The following is an 18,310-nucleotide window of genomic DNA, read 5'->3' as shown; positions in this document are numbered from 1 at the left end:
GTTAGCTTAGTGTAATATATTCTCCCACAAAAGTATCTTAAAATAGTATTCTTACATTGACATATTTTTCTAATGCCAGTTCACAGCAGCATGCCTGTTCTTTGCATCTTTATATAATACTGTTGTGATGTACATAAGAATATTTTAACTTGCAGGAACCCATTCTGTTATTTTGTGGTTTATTTATATGGTTGAAAATTGAAATAATTTAACAAATTAAGATTTATAAGCATGCCAAACTAATATATTACATCAGCAAAATACTGCGGATACTGGAAATCTGAAATAACAACAGAAACCGCTGGAAAAACTCAGCAGGTCAGGCAGCATCCGTGGAGAGAGAAACAGAGTTAACGTTTCAGGTCGAAGGCCTTTCGTCAGAACTGGAAAAAAAGCAGGAAAAGGAACAGATTTAAAAGCAAGTTTAGGGGCTGGGAAATGGGGGAGGGGATGAAAACAAAAGAGAAGGTCTGTGATAGGATGGAAGGCAGGAGAAGTAAAGAGGCATTCAGAGATATTCAAGGCAAGAGGAGGTGGTAATGGGACAGGTTAAGAAACAAAGGATGGCTCTAGATGAAGTGCGAATTGCGCTGGCAGAATGAAAGACAGCTGCCACGTGGGAGGGGGGAAAAAAAGGCACAAACAAAAAGTGGATAAAAAATATAAATATGATAGGGGCCAAGGTTATGAGGCTTTTAAATTGCTCCATTTCCTGCTTTTTTCCAGTTCTGACGAAAGGTCTTCGACCTGAAACGTTAACTCTGTTTCTCTCTCCACAGATGCTGCCTGGCCTGCTGAGTTTTTCCAGCATTTTCTGTTGTTATTTAATATATTACATACTCCAGTACTGGTACACAAAAAATAGTAAGTGGTATGTTATACAGGGCTGTTTGACTTGTGTGGTTTCTCAGTCATTGAGGGAGCCATGAACATATGAGCTACATTGGAGTCTGTGCCATATAAGAGTGTTATAACGAAGGAATATTGTATTACTGTTATGTTAATTCCTGACTGGCTGATGAATGCAACTCATACCTACTTTTTTTTGCATTGGATTGAATTCCTAGTACAAAGCCAAATGCAGGTTGAGTCTGTAAATAGCCAACTATTATTTGTAGGAGGGTGAAGACGGTTTAATTTAGTGTAATATGGAAAATTTATTTTTGTCATATCTGTATTTAATAACTGTTTTAACTTTCTGCCCTGGCTGGTATTTAAACTGGATTTCTTCGATTTAATTTGTGTGCTGTAGGGTGAGCAACCTAGAAATGAGGTCATGTGCAGTAACGACAAAAATGTTGACGTTTTTAATCGCAACAGTGAACTATTCTATTCCAGTTTGATGCTAAGGCAGATCAGGAGCTGATTCTGAATTTTAAAGTAATGAATATGGAATAATCACAATATGCCATGCCCAGATTTTTTTTAAAGAGCTGTCATTTTACTTCTGAGCTGTTGTTGCAACTCTTAGTCACTTAAGAAATAAGAATTTTTAGGAGTAGAAAATAGCCATTAGATCCAACAAATCCGTTTATCATAAATCAGCCTCGCCAATCTCTCATCTCACTAAATCTCTAAAGTTTTTGTGTGTCCTGAAACGCATCTAATTTTCTCCTGAGCCCATTTATACTGGCGACCCTCCCAGGAAACCATTTTATTTTCCTCAGGTAAAAACATTCTGCCTGATTTCCCTTCTTTCTCTTAACTTCCTCATTTTGGACTTGTGTCCTTTGGTATGTGAACAATTTGACTAGATTAATTTTGCCAATGCCCTTGAAAAGTTCAATTTGGTCACCAGACTTCGCTTTTCCATAAAAACAATGACAACTTCCTTAACCTTTCTTCATATCTTAAACTCTACCTGGAATCATTTCCTTGCTTGCCTTTTACCCTCTCCAGAGTAATAATAATGCTTGTGAGAGATGTATTCGATTGTGTTTGTGTGGGATTCCCCATATGAAATTGAGTGTATCTTTAAAGAGGTACCATGTTCATTGTGGAGGAATGACATCAGGCACAAGTGACACAATGATCCATTTTGGTACAAATTATGTCACCATGCAGCAACCTTCAATAAACAGGGAGAAAGGTTGGTCAATTTTCATAAATGAAGCACCTGTTTAGAGATCCATAATAGCCACAAACAAATGAAAGTGTAGCACCTCCTATTGGAGTTCTTCAATCCTTTTTCTTTCAATATTTGTCTAATTGACCCTTTAAATGCAAAATAAATCAATAGCTAAGGATGAAGTTGAAAGAGGATAAGGGGGATGTTAGTAGACATCAGCAAGGCAAATAGAATGGTGTATTTTTAAGCCATTGAAGTACAAGTCAAATGATATCATACTAAAACTCTACAGTGTCCAAGTCAGATCACACACTGTGCCCATTAAGGTCAACGATACAGAAAACACATTCTATCCTTGAAGGAGAGCTGTAAGGCTAATCCTAGCATCAGAGAACTGTCTTAGGAAGAAACTAGTAAATGCCAAATTTAGGCCTGATGTCAGGAAGTTCTTCTTCAAGAATGATCAACATGTGGCATGGACTTCGGGATAAGGTAATGGAGGCAATAAACCTTGTGCTCATTTAAGAAATAGTTAAATGCTGTGATGAGGGACTGTAGGCTTTTCTGAATGGATGAGCTAGAATGAGCCAAATGGCCTTACTCATCCGTATTTAGTTTGTGAAAAGAAACTCATACAATTCTTATCTAAAGCTGCCTATGAGCTGTGCTGAAAGAATATTGTGGCAAGGTGAGTATTATAGAACAGGTGTTTAGAGTTTCTCTATTAAAGTTGCAGTGTTGCCTTGTTAGAAGGTGTGATGACATGTTAGGTGGTGCCATCATGTTATTTCATTACCAATTGTGTTTGCTGCTATGAATTTATTCATTTTAAATTATATTTTATTTCATAAAAAATGAAGTGAAACATAAATTGTCACACGTCAATGCCATGCATTGCAGTTATTTTGGAAAACTCCCTGCGGAGCTGGAAATACCCCTTAATGTGGAAGTTATAAACACTCTGTATTACATCAGAAGCCAGGATGTATCTGAGAATATTATAATTATAGGTGGTGGGGTTAATGGATAATTTCATTAATCCTAATAAAGATTCTTAAAAGTAGAAAGGTTTAAAATGCTCTTGTTTCTAACATAAGTACCCAGAGATAACTATGGAGTTTGGTTTTAGCCTATATGAAATTGACCAAGAGGTCACTGGAAAAAGAAATAGCAACATCTATACTGACACAATTTTAAATTTATTTCTGACTGTGCAGTTGGTAGAAAAACATAGAAAAGATAATTGTACGGTGTGCACTGTAAACATTTTATACCGATAGTATAAATTGCAGCTTTTGTACCACCAACACCCCATGAAAGAAAAAAAAGAAAAACACTCATTTTTGTGAATTATTTAAAAAACAAATTCACCATAAAGAAAAACAAGGCCAAGCAAAATGCAAATCAGCCTGCTCTTGCCCCTTTAGTGGAAATAAACCTTCCTGATGGTCTATGATCTGAACACACACAGCATTAAATGACTGAATCTGCTTACGTTGATTATGGAGATCATTTGTCTGAATTTCCACTTATTCTCACGATATCTGATCTCTTTTGGCTCCTGGCGTAAACTGCGCACAGACTGTTGAGGATTTGGACAATGATCTCAATGCTGACTATTAACCATACACATGCAAATAACTTGACATTCTTTCCTTTTGTCTTTCTAGAAAGAGATGTAAACTGTTCGTTTGGAATACTGTAAATGATGTTGTTTACATATGTATACAGTAAAATAAAGAATGGTTTGAAATTTCAAAAATGCAGTGTTATGTTTTGTTTGTAATTGAGTATTCACAGAATCACAGAAACCCCACAGTGCAGATAGAGGCCATGTCGGCCCATCGAGCCTGCACCGACACATATCCCACCTGATCCCCGTAACCCCTACACCAACACATATCCCACTCTATCCCCGTAATCCCCCTAACACTAAGGGTCAATTTATCATAGACCAATCAACCTAACCCGCACATCTTTGGACTGTGGGAGGAAACCGGAGCACCCGGAGAAAACCCACGCAAACACAGGGAGAATGTGCAAACTCCGCACAGACAGTCACCCGAGGCCAGATTCGAATCCGGGTCCCTGGCGCTGTGAGGCAACAGTGCTAACCACAATGCCACCGTAATTGAAACAAAACTATCCAACCCAGAGTTATACACAAATAAAAACAGAAAATGCTGGAAATACTCAGCAGGTCAGGCAGCAAAGAGTTATACACAAGTTGTTTGTATTATACATCTGCAGACATATAGAAAGCATCTTGTTTTGAGCAGGTGTTTTGGACAGGTGCTTTATGGGATTTCCTATTAACGTGGGAACTGTTACAATGAGTGAATATTAAAACTCAGCGTATTTAGCAGCCGCAATTATGAAAGGAATTGAAATTTGAATGTGACAGATGGCTTAGCCTTGTTCCAGACCATCAGTACATACAAATGGTACTGAAACTAAGATTTCAATGTTTCTATTCTGCCCTTGCAGCGCGTTCCTATGCAGAGCTAGACAGGTAGCTAACAACTTGATATCTTCCCATAAAAATCACAAGGCTTGACTTTTCTTGTAAACTTTACTGAAAGATTCTTATTGTGAAACTGAAATACAATACAGAAATGGAAGCACACATTAGTATACAAGCACATAACTGATATGCATACACAAATTTAGGTACGCCTGAGCAACACAGTACATTTGGCATGTAACTTACCAAAACACGTGGAAACACAGCTTACTGTGAATATACATTTAGCAAACTGAAAGGCATTCTCTTTAAATTAGCCCTGTACATAGTGCATCAAAATACAGCTACAAGTTAACCAGCTAGACAGAGAGCGAGCACTTCACGGCTAGCTGTGTAAGTTGCTTACAGAGAAAAGTTACAAACTAAACATTTTCTGCAAAATATAATGTACACTAATCATCTATAACATTCTCAAGTACTTACAGAAAAATAGGCCTAGAAATTGGGTTGGTAGCGCCGGCGCTGAGCGCCTAAAGAGACCTAGAATTGGGGCGATACCCTATGTTGGGGCGTTCGCTATGAAGATAGCGACAACTCAGATATTGACAATACATTTAGCGCCTGCGCTAAGTGTTTGCGCGCACCCGCGAGCGCAAGCAGATCATGATGTCATTTCAGTGTGCAACGCCTTTTAGGAGCGCCTGAGCGCATATTGGGTGGCGCCCGGAGCCTTAACGCCCAGCGCTATTAGTGACAGTTCGAGGGAGGGCTAACAGGCCCTTCTCGGAGTAGGGGGGCGCTATTTAAAGGGGACAGCTCTAGTGCAGAATCTTCTGCCACTTGGCCTGCTCATTGCGATCGTTGCTGGAGAGAGTGGGCGAGCTAATGTGGAGCGGAGTTCTGGGAATTTAGCTTTACAGTACTTGGGACCTTCAAACCTGTCCGAAGCACTTGCAGCACTACACCCAAAAGCCTTTTGACCAACTGGCATCGGAATGAGAGCTTGTTTGGAGGGCGACGGCCTCATCGCCCAACACTGTGAAGGGGCAGAGAGACGGTGGGAGAGAGGGCTGGGATTGGCCAGAAGGAGGAGGGGCAATGGAGGTCGGCCAATCCGACGGGAAGCTGCGAGGGTCTTTAGGCAGCAGGTGACAAGCCTTGACATGTCGGAGGAGCTGGGTTTGGGAAGGCTCCGATTCTGGAGGGACATTGTTACTGATCTGTGCCACCTGCTTGGTCAGGATCTGCAGCCGCGTGAACGCTGCTGAACCTCTCTGTCCGTAATGGCTAAACTGACTGATGGCCTCAATTTTTATGCCAACGGATCCTTTCAGTCAGCCATTGGGGACATTGCGACTGTCGCTCAGGTTGCAGTCCACTGTTGCATCCGGCAAGTTACAGATGCCCTTTATAGGCGAAGGCGTCAATTCATTACCTTCCCTCGGACCCTGCACAAGCAGGCGGAGCGCGCGCAGGGTGTCGCTTCTATTGCGGACTTCCCCATGGTGCAGGGGGCGAGTGACAGCACACTCGTGGCTTTGAGGGCGCCATGCCATCATCCTTAGGACTTCCGCAACCGCAAGGGGTTCCACTCCCTCAACATGCAACTGGTCTGTGACCACCGCCAAATCATCATGGCAGTCACCGCGCATTTCCCAGGGTGCAGCCACGATGCCTTTATCCTGCGGTTGACCTCAGTTTGTTACCTTTTTGAGGGGCTGCCTCGAAGACGAGGCTGGCTTACTGGGGACAAGGGCTATCCTCTCTGGCCATGGCTGATGACAGCACTCCGTGTGGCCGACACCCCAGCAGAAGAGCTGATCAGCAGCGGCCATCAGGTGACCAGGCACAGTAAACAGCACACTATTGGTGTTGTCAAAAAGCGTTTCCAATGTCTGGAAGATTCGGGGGGATCCCTGCAGTACTCGCCGCAGCAAGTGGGACACATCGTCGTCGTCTGCTGCATGCTCCACAACTTGGCGACTCGACGCACCCAGCCAATTCCAGCTGTCCCTCAACGACCAGCAGAGCAGGTGGAGGAGGAGGAGTATGAGGAGGAGGAGGAGGAGGAAGAGCAGGCGGAGGAGGAGGAGGAGGAGGAGGAGGAAGAGCAGGCGGAGGAGGAGGAGGAGGAGGAGGAAGATGGAAGGGCTGCTGAAAGTGGAAGGGCCATATGTCAGAGGCTCATCTGGACTCGTGTCGAGACCCCTGTGGCGGAATGATGAGTCTTAACTCATGCGCACTTTGGATGTTTGAGGGCCTCTGAATGGCAGCATCACTGAAACTAGTCACATGCACCATGCCACATTGAAACTTCTGTTTATTGGCACAAAAGTCTTTCATTACAGCTAAACAACGTAATGTCAACAGAAACCATAACTTTCAAAATAACTGTGAACTGTTCGGCAAAGCCGCAAAACTCAACAAACCTTCTGCAAATATAACAACAGGTGAGGGTGTCCTTGAATTTGGACAAACAAACATCTCAGCACCTCCCTCTACAACTGGCCCCTTGAGGGAGAACGACTTCTCTTTCGCGCCCGGCCCATTCCCTCCCTACTGCTCCTACGTAATTGGACCCCAGTGGCGGCCTCAAGGCTGGGGGACGCCTGCTGACTGTCTGGAAGCGCAGAAGCCCCTGAGGGACGGCCTGGCCGACCTCTGGGCTTGGCGGGTGCGGATGCAGGATGCTTGATGTGACCATGGCTGGAAGCAGTGTGGCCTGCAGGTGGTGGCAGCTGCAATGCAGGCGTCCCAGCGCTGGCATGTGCAATGGTCTCCTGCCGAGAGAGGACACCTGCACCATGGTCGGACGACACACTGGCTATCTGAGGGGAGCGGCTCGGCTCATCCACCACAATCGCATGCTGCACTGATTCCTGGCCTTGTATGGGACTGGAAGGGCCCGGGGTGATCGTCACTGATGCAGAGAGGGTGGCTACAGTGAGAGATCGCGTTGCGTCAATCTGGCTGTGGAGGAGCCCAGCAAGTGACTGCGTGGCAACAGTGAGGACCTGTGTGCCAGGTGCCAGTGCTTCGGAGAAGGCCTGGACAGTTCTTCCCATTACTTCGGACAAGGCAGGTGCCGACCGCTCCACTGCCTCGGACAAGCCCTGCACAGACCTTTCCAGGGATTGTCCGAAGCCCTGAACAGTCCTTTCCATAGCCGACTCAAAGCCGTGGACAGTCCGCTCCATTGTTGGGCCGAAGCCCTGGATAGTCCTGTCCATTGTTGCCCCGAAGCCCTGGATAGATCTGTCCATTGTTGCCCCGAACACCTGGAGAGTCCTGTCCATTGTTGCCCCAAAGCCCTGGAGAGTCCTCTCCATTGTTGCCCCGAAGTCCAACATACTCTTAGCCAATGAATCTATTGACTCAGGCATCTTCTCGACTGCAGCCATTAGCTCCGTGTGTCTGACCCGGGCCTGTTTGCTCATCTCAGCCAGGCGACGCACCTCATCTGCACTCTGTGCAGCAGTCATCATGACCTGCCTTGCCCTCCGGGGAGACGGTGGCCGAACTTGCCTATCCCCTGTGCATTGCTGCATGCCGCTTGGTCCGGCAACTGGTTCATCCTCAGAGCCACCCCCCCTCCCCTCCAGGGGACTACTATCCCCAGTCTGTAGATGTGTCAGCTCCCCGGATTCTGCAATGGCTGGTCCGGATTCCTCCTGGTCCTCGCCTCCGGTGGCACTGGCACTGGCAGCTTCAGTGCGTTGAGCCCGAGTTGGTGCTGCTTCATCTGAAAGTGGGAGGTGGAAGAGTGGCTTTAGCAAAAGGACAGCTTTGCTGAAAGGCATGCCAGATTGCGGCAAGGCTCTGACATGGCTGCACACTGAGGATGCATGCTGGCGGGGGGACCAAGTGGAAGGCAACAGGTGAAAAAGGTGAGAGTCTTACCCTCGCTGTCGGTAATGGGGTCGGCAGATGCAGTGGTCACAGGACCAGACAGACGTCCTCCAAGTATCTGGTGCACTCTCTCCTCCAGATCCGTGAGAGTGACCACTTGTGGAGGTCCGCCACCGGTTCGACGCTGCTCCTTTCGGATCATCGCCAGCTTGGACTGCAAGGGAAAGAAGGGGAAGTTCTGTAACATGATGCCTTGAGAGATCATCGCATGCCCCCCATGGTGCAAGAGCCCTTACATGAGGCTTTGAGAGATCATCGCATGCCCCCCATGGTGCAAGAGCCCTTACATGAGGCCTTGAGACATCATCGCATGCCCCCCATGGTGCAAGAGCCCTTACATGAGGCCTTGAGACATCATCGCATGCCCCCCATGGTGCAAGAGCCCTTACATGAGGCCTTGAGACATCATCGCATGCCCCCCATGGTGCAAGAGCCCTTACATGAGGCCTTGAGACATCATCGCATGCCCCCCATGGTGCAAGAGCCCTTACATGAGGCCTTGAGACATCTATCCACGTGTGTGCCCAGAAAGGGCCATGGGTGCATGCTGACAGATGGCCATTGGGGCATCATTGCAGCAGGGTGCCTGAAGTCAGCTGCAGATGGAGGGAATCAGAAGTTTGCTAAACCATCACTCACCCTAACGATCCGTGTGAGGTCGTTGAATTTCTTCCTGCACTGAACAGGGATCCTGGTCGCCATGCTGCTGGAGTTGACCCTCACAGCAACCTCCCTCCAAGATCATCGGTAAGCCTTCTGATTTGGCCTCTGTAGTGTATGTAACTGTTCTACCTTTAAGAGAACTATTGTATGTAACTGTACACCTTTAAGAGAACTATTTTAGGTGTGGCACTACTTTATCTTGGCTGCTGTATACTGTAATACCGACAGTGACCACACCGGTATATAAGTGCTGTGTCAGGATTTATTGGGCAGATTCGCCCTGACCTTCGAATAGTAAAGTCCTGTTTAAGTTACTCTTGTAGTCTGTGTATTACTTCGCTATACAACCCACAGACTTTACAATGGCGACGAGTTCGATCTTACCCTGCGGCAACAATACTTCTGAAGAAGTAAACGAGCGTCGAGAAGAGGCACCCGCCCTCGTCGTTTTGCTGAGAGAAAACTCGAGTCTGCAGACCAAGAAAGGAGGAAGATTTCAAACACGAAGTCTTCCATCAGCAACAGGCACGGATTGTCCCTTCTGCCACGGTGGTGAGTGAGCCGATCAACACGAGAAGCAAGTCGGCCACGGTGACTGTGAGTAAAGGGAAAATAGAAACAAATAAACGGAGGATAAGGGCGGTGCACTCGACCACGGTCGAGGGGGAAAGGAGCCGGACAGAAGTCGGGCCCAGAGGCGCTGAGACTGGGGCAGCGTGGAGCAGAAGCCGCGGTACAAGCGGGCTGGGGAGCGTCGTGAGACGGCTAGACCGCGACGGCGAAAAAGGCCGGACAAATACCGCGACCACGAGGCGCTGCGACCGGGATCGTAAGGCGCGGGAAGATATAAACATAAATAAGCCACGGAGAACTCAGCCGCAGCCGGGGAGGAAAGCACCGGACTGCGAGAGGGCTGGGAGGCGCGATTGGAGCGAAAAAGGCCGGGCACCTACCGAGGCCGCGAGGCACTGCGACCGGGATCATAAGGCGCGGAGGCAATAAATAAATAAATAACTAAATAACCCGCGAAGAATCAGCCGCAGCCGGGGAGGAAAGGACCGGACTGCGGGAGGTCTGGGAGAGGCGTTTAAAGCCGCTGAGGGAGAGCCGCGCGAGCGGGAGAGACAGAGCCCGAGAGAGAGCGAGCGAGAGCCGAGCGAGCGGGAGAGACAGAGCCCAAGAGAGAGCGAGCGAGAGCCGCGCGAGCGGGAGAGACAGAGCCCGAGAGAGAGACCGAGCGAGGTTCCGGCCAGCGGCTTGCAGCAGCTGCCGTGAAGGACCAGGAGCTGGATCTGTCCGACGCCAACTGGTTGTCCCCAGCGCCGGTTGCCCCTGCCGAAAAGAAGGGGGGGGGAACAAGGAACGCGATCGGCTTTTCTAGCGCGCGCTTCAGAATAAACTGAAGCTGGCGCACAGGCTACAAACCCCGTAAACCAGCGGTCGTCGCCCGAAGGCAAAGCTTACCCCTCCCACCAGAGGAAGAAGTCAGGAGCGGGAAACTGCCATTTTGCCAGTAGGGGGGAAGAAGACAAGCGCGGGAAACCGCCATTTTTGGAAAAAAAAAGAAAAAGTTAAAAAGTTAAAGAGAAATCCTGTTGTTTCACAGAAAGATAGTGAGAGATAGTGAAGATGCCTAAGCATGGTAACATCAACAACTTCGATGCCGAGGTGGAAGATTGGGCCACGTATGTAGAACGTATCGAGATATATTGTGAGGCCAATAAAATAGAAGACGATGATAAAGCTATAACCTTGCTAAACTCGATGGGCGCGAAGACATACGGGTTATTGAAGCATCTTCTATCACCAGCTAAACCGGCGGATCAGACTTTCGATAATATTGTTGCTGTTCTGAAGGATCACTTGAACCCCACACCGCTGATGTTGGCGGAACGATTCAAATTTTATGCGAGAACGCAACGGAAAGAGGAAAGCAACGCGGAATACTTGGTCGAACTGCGTAGACTAGCGAAATACTGCCAGTTTGGAGGAAATCTGACAGAGGCATTGCGAGACAAGTTCGTGTGCGGGTTGTCGAAGGAAGGAACGCAAAAGCGACTACTCGAAGAGAACGACCTTACACTTGAGAGGGCTGTCCTTATTGCAGCATCGCACGAAGCCGCAGCGAAAGGAACTGCGGAAATGCAGCTAAAGGCAGCGGTACTCAGTGTGGATCAAATTACTTCGGGTACAACGAAATGTTATCGTTGTGGGAAGACAACACACGACCAGAACCAATGCTGGTTTAAAAACCAGGAATGTAGAAAATGTGGCAAACTGGGTCACATAGCTAAAGTATGCCGGTCAGGAAAGAAGACCAACAACCAAAAAAAGCCATCACAGGGAAAGTACAACAAAGTACACAAGGTGACTGAGAAGAGTTCAGACGAACAGAATTCGGATTCAGACCCAAACGGCCAGGAACTGGGTAGTCTGAGAATTCACAATGTGAGTAAGAAAGCTGACCTACAAACTATCTGGGTCATGCTAAAAATAGCCGGAGTCCAAGTGAAAATGGAGTTGGACACTGGATCAGCCCTATCAGTCATAAATCGAAGGGATTACAACCGGCTATTCTCACATATACCCTTGAGAGATACCAAGTTCGTATTGCAGACATACATGGGGCATAAAGTATACCCCATGGGGAAGATAAGAGTCAAGGTGAGAGACAGGGGCAAAGAACACCCAGGAATGGACTTATATGTACTACCTGAGGGAGGACCACCACTTCTAGGGCGGGAGTGGATCAAGAAAATAGACATGGAATGGCACTACCTAAAAGCAATAACGAGTGAGGACTCGGTGCAGACAATCAGCTCAGACTCTGAAACGGATGACGATAAGACCAGCCCAAGTATGAAAGACAAGGCTAAAATGGACTTGCTGACTGAGGTTGGAAAAACGAAGGCGTGCATAAAGGCTTATGCGCCAGAGGAGAACAAAGTTTCAGAACAGAATTCCACTGAACAACAACAACATAGTTTGACAGAGAATTCTGAGTCTGTCCAGTTTACAGACATATACATTACTGAGGAACACCGAGCTCAAACTCAACTTTATTTCAAATTACAACAGCAATTAGAACAATTGAGTCGCCGTCTTGAGCAAGAGACAACAGCAATGAAAAAGTTCTTGGACACAGAGTGGGAGAATCTGGAAAGACAACAGAAGCAGCTGAGGGAGAAAATGGAGCAGGAGCACACAAACCATCTGCGCGAGGAGGCCAAACGAATCAAAGCTGATTCGGTCTCTGAAGGTGCGTGCTCTAATCTGGTGGAGCAAGATGTTCAGCAACTGAAGGCGCTTGTTAGCAGGTTGCAGGCAGAAAAGGCTGATTTGGTCGCCATGAATTCCGAGCTCCTACTGAAGTCGGGTGCAGCATCACCGGACGATTCAATTGTGGAAATTCGAATGGTGGGGGCTGCGGATGATGGCGAAGTAGAAACAGCAAAGGAGCCCCAGGGCAAGGTTCTAAACAGCCCTGCAGCTAATGGGAAATGGATGATGGCAGAAGAGTTAACAGTCAGCCAACTCCTCCAGGGCAAGGTTATAAACAGCCCTGCAGCGAATGGAAAAGGGATGATGGCAGAAGAGTTAACAGTCATATGCTGAGGGACCAGACTCTGAAATGGGAAAAACTTGAACACGAGCCTCAATCTTCAAAGAAAAGGGGTTCGGAGCTCTCAAAAGTTATTGAAATAGCTGAAGTGGCAACACAGATGGAGAAGACTGCAGCAGAGCAGCCCTTGGATGCCAAAAGTACGCTGACTCATGTCAATGTAGAACAACAGAATGCTGAAACAGCTACTTCAGTAGAGGGATTGAATAGTCCGATCAATCAATCTCCGAAGGAAGTTGAAGTATTGAAATCACAATTGAGGTCATTAGTAAAAGACTTGCTGAAAGCCCAGAAAAAGCTGGATGAAGCAGAACACATGAAGAAGTCTCTTCAGGAAAGATGTCTGGATTTGGAACAAAAGCTGGCTAACGTCCAGCTGGGTATGGAGGAAATAGAAGACCCTCTCGCTGGCCTAGCTCAGGACGACACCGAATATTACCATGACCTGTTGGACGACACCGAATACTATGATGACCTGTTCTGCCCAGCTTGTGATGAAAACTCCCAAAGTGCAGAAACCATGATGAATCACAAAAAGTCTAAGAAACACCGGGAGATGGTGGCGCTTGTGGTAAACCACTGTATTGTATATTGCCACCTCTGGGTGGCGCTGTGTATGGAGGCATGCCTCAGCTGACTCCACCCACCACTGTGTGGGTTTCGTTCAGACTTGTTCAGTCACTCACGAAGAAGCATGGTCTCTTCTTAGCTAATAAAAGCCTTATTCATCTCTTCTTTCGACTCATCATCTCTTCTTCGACTCATCACCTTTTATGAAGTAATTGATAAGCGTATCAATTTTATTAGCTAAAAGTTAAATGGCGACACCTGAGGAGCAACAACAGCAACGGATACAGCAGACATTGCTGAGAGCCCTCAGACCACCACGCCTGGACCTCGACCCTCAAGATGTGGGTGCAGCAGCCAAGTTTGAACACTGGCTGAGCTGCTTTGAATCCTTCCTCGCAATCTCACAGGTTACAGAGGAGGATCACAAACTGAAAATTTTGACCGCCCAGGTGAGCCATCAAGTATATATGCTAATCCGGGACTCTAATACGTACGTGGCGGCCCTCGAGCTACTAAAAGGGCAATATACGCGCCCAGTGAACACAATTTACGCCCGACACCTCTTGGGATCCCGCAGGCAGCAACCGGGAGAATCGGTAGGGGCATTTGCACGGGCGCTACTGGCACTCTGCAGAGACTGCGATTGTAAAGCGGTAACGGCTGTGGAGCACGCGCAGGGACTCGCCTGTGATGCCTTCGTCAGGGGCCTCCAGTCAGACCACACCCGGCAGAGACTGCTAGAAAGCAAGGAACCCGACCTGAAGACGGCCATTGCCCTTGCGCTCTCGTTAGAGGAGGCCCACCGAAACCTCGAGGCATACCCCCGTAACGGTGCCGAGACATGGCAATCGAAACCGTGGGACACGGGACCGCCGCCCCCGGCACCAACCGCTGCAGCGACCCAACCGAGACAGCAGCCTCCGGTAAGAACTGCTTCAATGCCCAGTAACCAGGCCCAAAAATGCTATTTCTGTGGCCAGTTAAAACATCCCAGAGCGCACTGCCCAGCTAAGACAGCTACCTGCTCGGGCTGCGGGAAGAAAGGCCATTACGCTAACGCCTGCAAGGGGAAGCCAGCCAGCAGCGCAGCGTGCGGGCCGTGGGAGCAGCCATCTTATCCGCCATTTTGTGTACCCCCGGCCGCATGGCATCCGCCGCCATCGTATCCAACGCACTCAACCGCCATTTCGTCACCGGAACCGACCACCGTCTCGGCGGATGACTATAGTGACTCACTAAGCCACATACTGGCCTCCGTGACGCTGGATCAAGGCCACCCTCACCATCTATCCAGCTCCATGATGGATATCGCGGTAAACGGCCGCGCCACCAGTTGCCTGATCGACAGCGGGAGCACAGAGAGTTTCGTCCACCCCGACACGGTACGTAGCCACTCCCTCACGATTCTGCCAACGCACCATCGCATTTCTATGGCGTCCAAGTCCCAGTCAATGGACATCAGCGGCTACTGTGTGGTGACCCTGTCAGTAGGGGGCACTGAATATCAAAAATTTAAACTGCTAGTCCTGCCCCGTCTTTGCGCTGCCGTCCTGCTAGGGTTGGATTTTCAGTGCCACCTTAAGAGTGTCACACTAGCATACGGTGGACCCCTCCCCCCACTCACAGTCTGCAACCAACAACTTTTAAATCGCCCGCTGCAAACCACCTGCAGCCTTTCCACATTAAAAGTCCCCCCCCCTCCCCTGTTCGCTAACCTCACCCGCGACTGTAAACCCATCGCTACCAAAAGCAGGCGGTACAGTGCCGGGGACAGAGCTTTTATCAGCTCTGAGGTGGAGCGGCTCTTGAAGGAGGGCATTATCGAAGGTAGCACTAGCCCCTGGCGAGCCCAGGTTGTAGTCGTTAAAACCACTGCAAAACGCCGCATGGTAATCGACTACAGCCAAACCATAAACCGGTACACCCAGCTGGACGCGTACCCCCTCCCTCGCATATCTGATATGGTCAATCAGATTGCGCAATACAAAGTATTCTCCACCATCGACCTTAAGTCAGCGTACCACCAGCTGCCCATCCGCCATGAGGACCGCCAGTATACTGCCTTCGAGGCAAACGGCCGCCTCTACCACTTCCTTAGGGTCCCCTTCGGCGTCACCAACGGGGTTTCGGTCTTCCAAAGGGAGATGGACCGAATGGTTGACCAGAACGCGCTGCGGGCAACCTTCCCCTATTTGGATAACGTCACCATCTGCGGCCACGACCAGCAGGACCACGACGTTAATCTAACAAATTTCCTCCGTACGGCCCAACGGCTGAACCTAACGTACAATAAGGAAAAATGTATGTTTCACACCAAGCGCCTGGCCATCCTCGGCTGCGTGGTGGAGAACGGAGTCATCGGGCCCGACCCCGACAGAATGCGCCCCCTAATGGAGCTACCCCTTCCCCACTGCCAAAAAGCACTGAAGAGATGCCTGGGGTTTTTCTCCTACTACGCCCAGTGGGTGCCCCTCTATGCAGACAAAGCCAGGCCCCTCATCAAAGCCACCTCCTTCCCCCTGACACCAGAGGCGTGTGCAGCCTTCACTCTTATCAAGAACGATATCGCGAAGGCCGCAATGCACGCGGTGGATGAGTCCATCCCCTTCCAAGTGGAGAGCGATGCCTCCGACTTCGCCCTAGCCGCGACCCTTAACCAGGCGGGCAGACCCGTGGCCTTTTTCTCAAGGACCCTCCAGGGCCCCGAGATGAGACACTCCTCCGTCGAAAAGGAGGCCCAGGCTATTGTAGAAGCGGTGCGTCACTGGAGGCATTACCTGGCCGGGAAACGATTTACCCTGCTCACTGACCAGCGTTCAGTAGCTTTTATGTTTAATAATAAGCAGAGGGGTAAAATCAAGAACGACAAGATCTTGAGGTGGAGAATCGAACTCTCCACCTACAATTATGATATCTTGTATCGGCCAGGGAAACTCAATGAGCCCCCAGATGCCCTATCACGTGGTACATGCGCCAACGCGCAGAGTGATAGGCTGCAGTCCCTCCACAATGACCTCTGCCACCCGGGGGTCACCAGGTTTTTCCATTTTATCAAATCCCGTAACCTGCCCTACTCCATCGAGGAGGTCAGGACCATGACCAAGAGCTGCCAAATCTGCGCCGAGTGCAAACCGCACTTCTATAGGCCGGACAGAGCAAGCCTGATCAAGGCCACCCGCCCCTTCGAACGCCTGAGCGTCGATTTTAAAGGGCCCCTCCCCTCCGCTGACCGCAATGTGTACTTCCTCAACATAGTTGATGAGTACTCCCGTTTCCCCTTTGCCATCCCTTGCCCAGACATGACCAGTACCACGGTCATCAAGTGTCTGAATGACATCTTCGCTCTGTTCGGGTTCCCCAGCTATATACATAGCGACAGGGGCTCATCGTTCATGAGCGACGAACTTCGGCAGTACCTGCTAACAAGAGGTATCGCCACGAGCAGGACCACCAGTTACAACCCCCGGGGGAACGGCCAGGTGGAAAGGGAGAACGCGACGGTTTGGAAGGCAGTCCTCTTAGCACTAAAATCTAAGGGCCTTCCGACCTCCCGCTGGCAGGAGGTCCTCCCTGCAGCGCTTCACTCCATTCGGTCACTGCTTTGTACTGCCACTAATGCGACCCCTCATGAGAAAATGTTCGTTTTCCCCCGGAAGTCTACATCGGGAACCTCGCTACCGGCATGGTTGACTTCTCCTGGGCCCGTCCTACTGCGGAGGCACGTGAGGACGCATAAAACGGACCCCCTGGTCGAGCGGGTGCACCTCCTACACGCCAACCCCCAGTATGCCTGGGTGACATACCCAGACGGGCGGGAGGACACGGTCTCCATACGAGATCTCGCACCCTCGGGTACCCCTGAATTACCACCGTTATCCCCCTTACCACCGTTATCCCCCTTACCACTGTTATCCCCCACCACCCCTCCCAACCCAACCCCTGCAGACGGCATGCCAAAGCCCCAGGAATCTTCGCCAACCACCCAGACACCAGACCCGACGTCGGATGCTGCAACACCACCGCCGCCACCACGACGATCAGGATGTCAGACAAGGCCTCCTGATAGACTTAACTTGTAGTACCCTTCACCCCGCCGGACTTCACATTAAACAAGGGGTGAATGTGGTAAACCACTGTATTGTATATTGCCACCTCTGGGTGGCGCTGTGTATGGAGGCATGCCTCAGCTGACTCCACCCACCACTGTGTGGGTTTCGTTCAGACTTGTTCAGTCACTCACGAAGAAGCATGGTCTCTTCTTAGCTAATAAAAGCCTTATTCATCTCTTCTTTCGACTCATCATCTCTTCTTCGACTCATCACCTTTTATGAAGTAATTGATAAGCGTATCAGCGCTACTACTGAAAAAGGAGGAAGAGAAGGAAGAACTGTGCATGTGGCTGGCAGCGGAGCACAGAGAGTCTCCAAGAAGCAGGGAAGGAAAAGACGAAACAGAAGAAGATGACCCATCTGAACCATTATCACCTCTACCAGATCACACACGTGGTCCCTCCGAAAGGGGCCAAATCAGTTCGGCAGTAGAAAAACTTCCAAAGGTATTCCAGCTGCTTTTAGAAATCACCAATGCTGGTTCAGAAGTGACGGAAGTTCAAGCTGTTAAGTCCATTGAAGGACTATTAGATGAGTCACCCCAGCAACATGAACTGACTACACCACAGGGATCTGCTACACCACCGAGGCGTTGTCCGGACCGAGTCAAGAAGCACAGGAGGCACCGCCATAGAGACGGAATCTGCGAACTGTTTTCCACAGAGACTGAATCTGTGAACTGTTTCCCGCAGAGACTGAATCTGTGAACTGTTTTCCGCAGAGACTACATCTGTGAACTGTTTTTACATAAGTTGGATATGTGATGATGTTATGTTTAATGGGGAACAAGTATGTTGTAAGCTAAAAAGGGAGGATTGTAGTGTATGTAACTGTTCTACCTTTAAGAGAACTATTGTATGTAACCGTACACCTTTAAGAGAACTATTTTAGGTGTGGCACTACTT

Source organism: Somniosus microcephalus, chromosome 1 (assembly GCF_052327205.1).
Source record: "Somniosus microcephalus isolate GS21.2 chromosome 1, FLI_Smic_1.0, whole genome shotgun sequence".
In the NCBI taxonomy this organism is placed as follows: Eukaryota; Metazoa; Chordata; class Chondrichthyes; order Squaliformes; family Somniosidae; genus Somniosus; species Somniosus microcephalus.
This window is presented reverse-complemented; position numbering follows the sequence as displayed.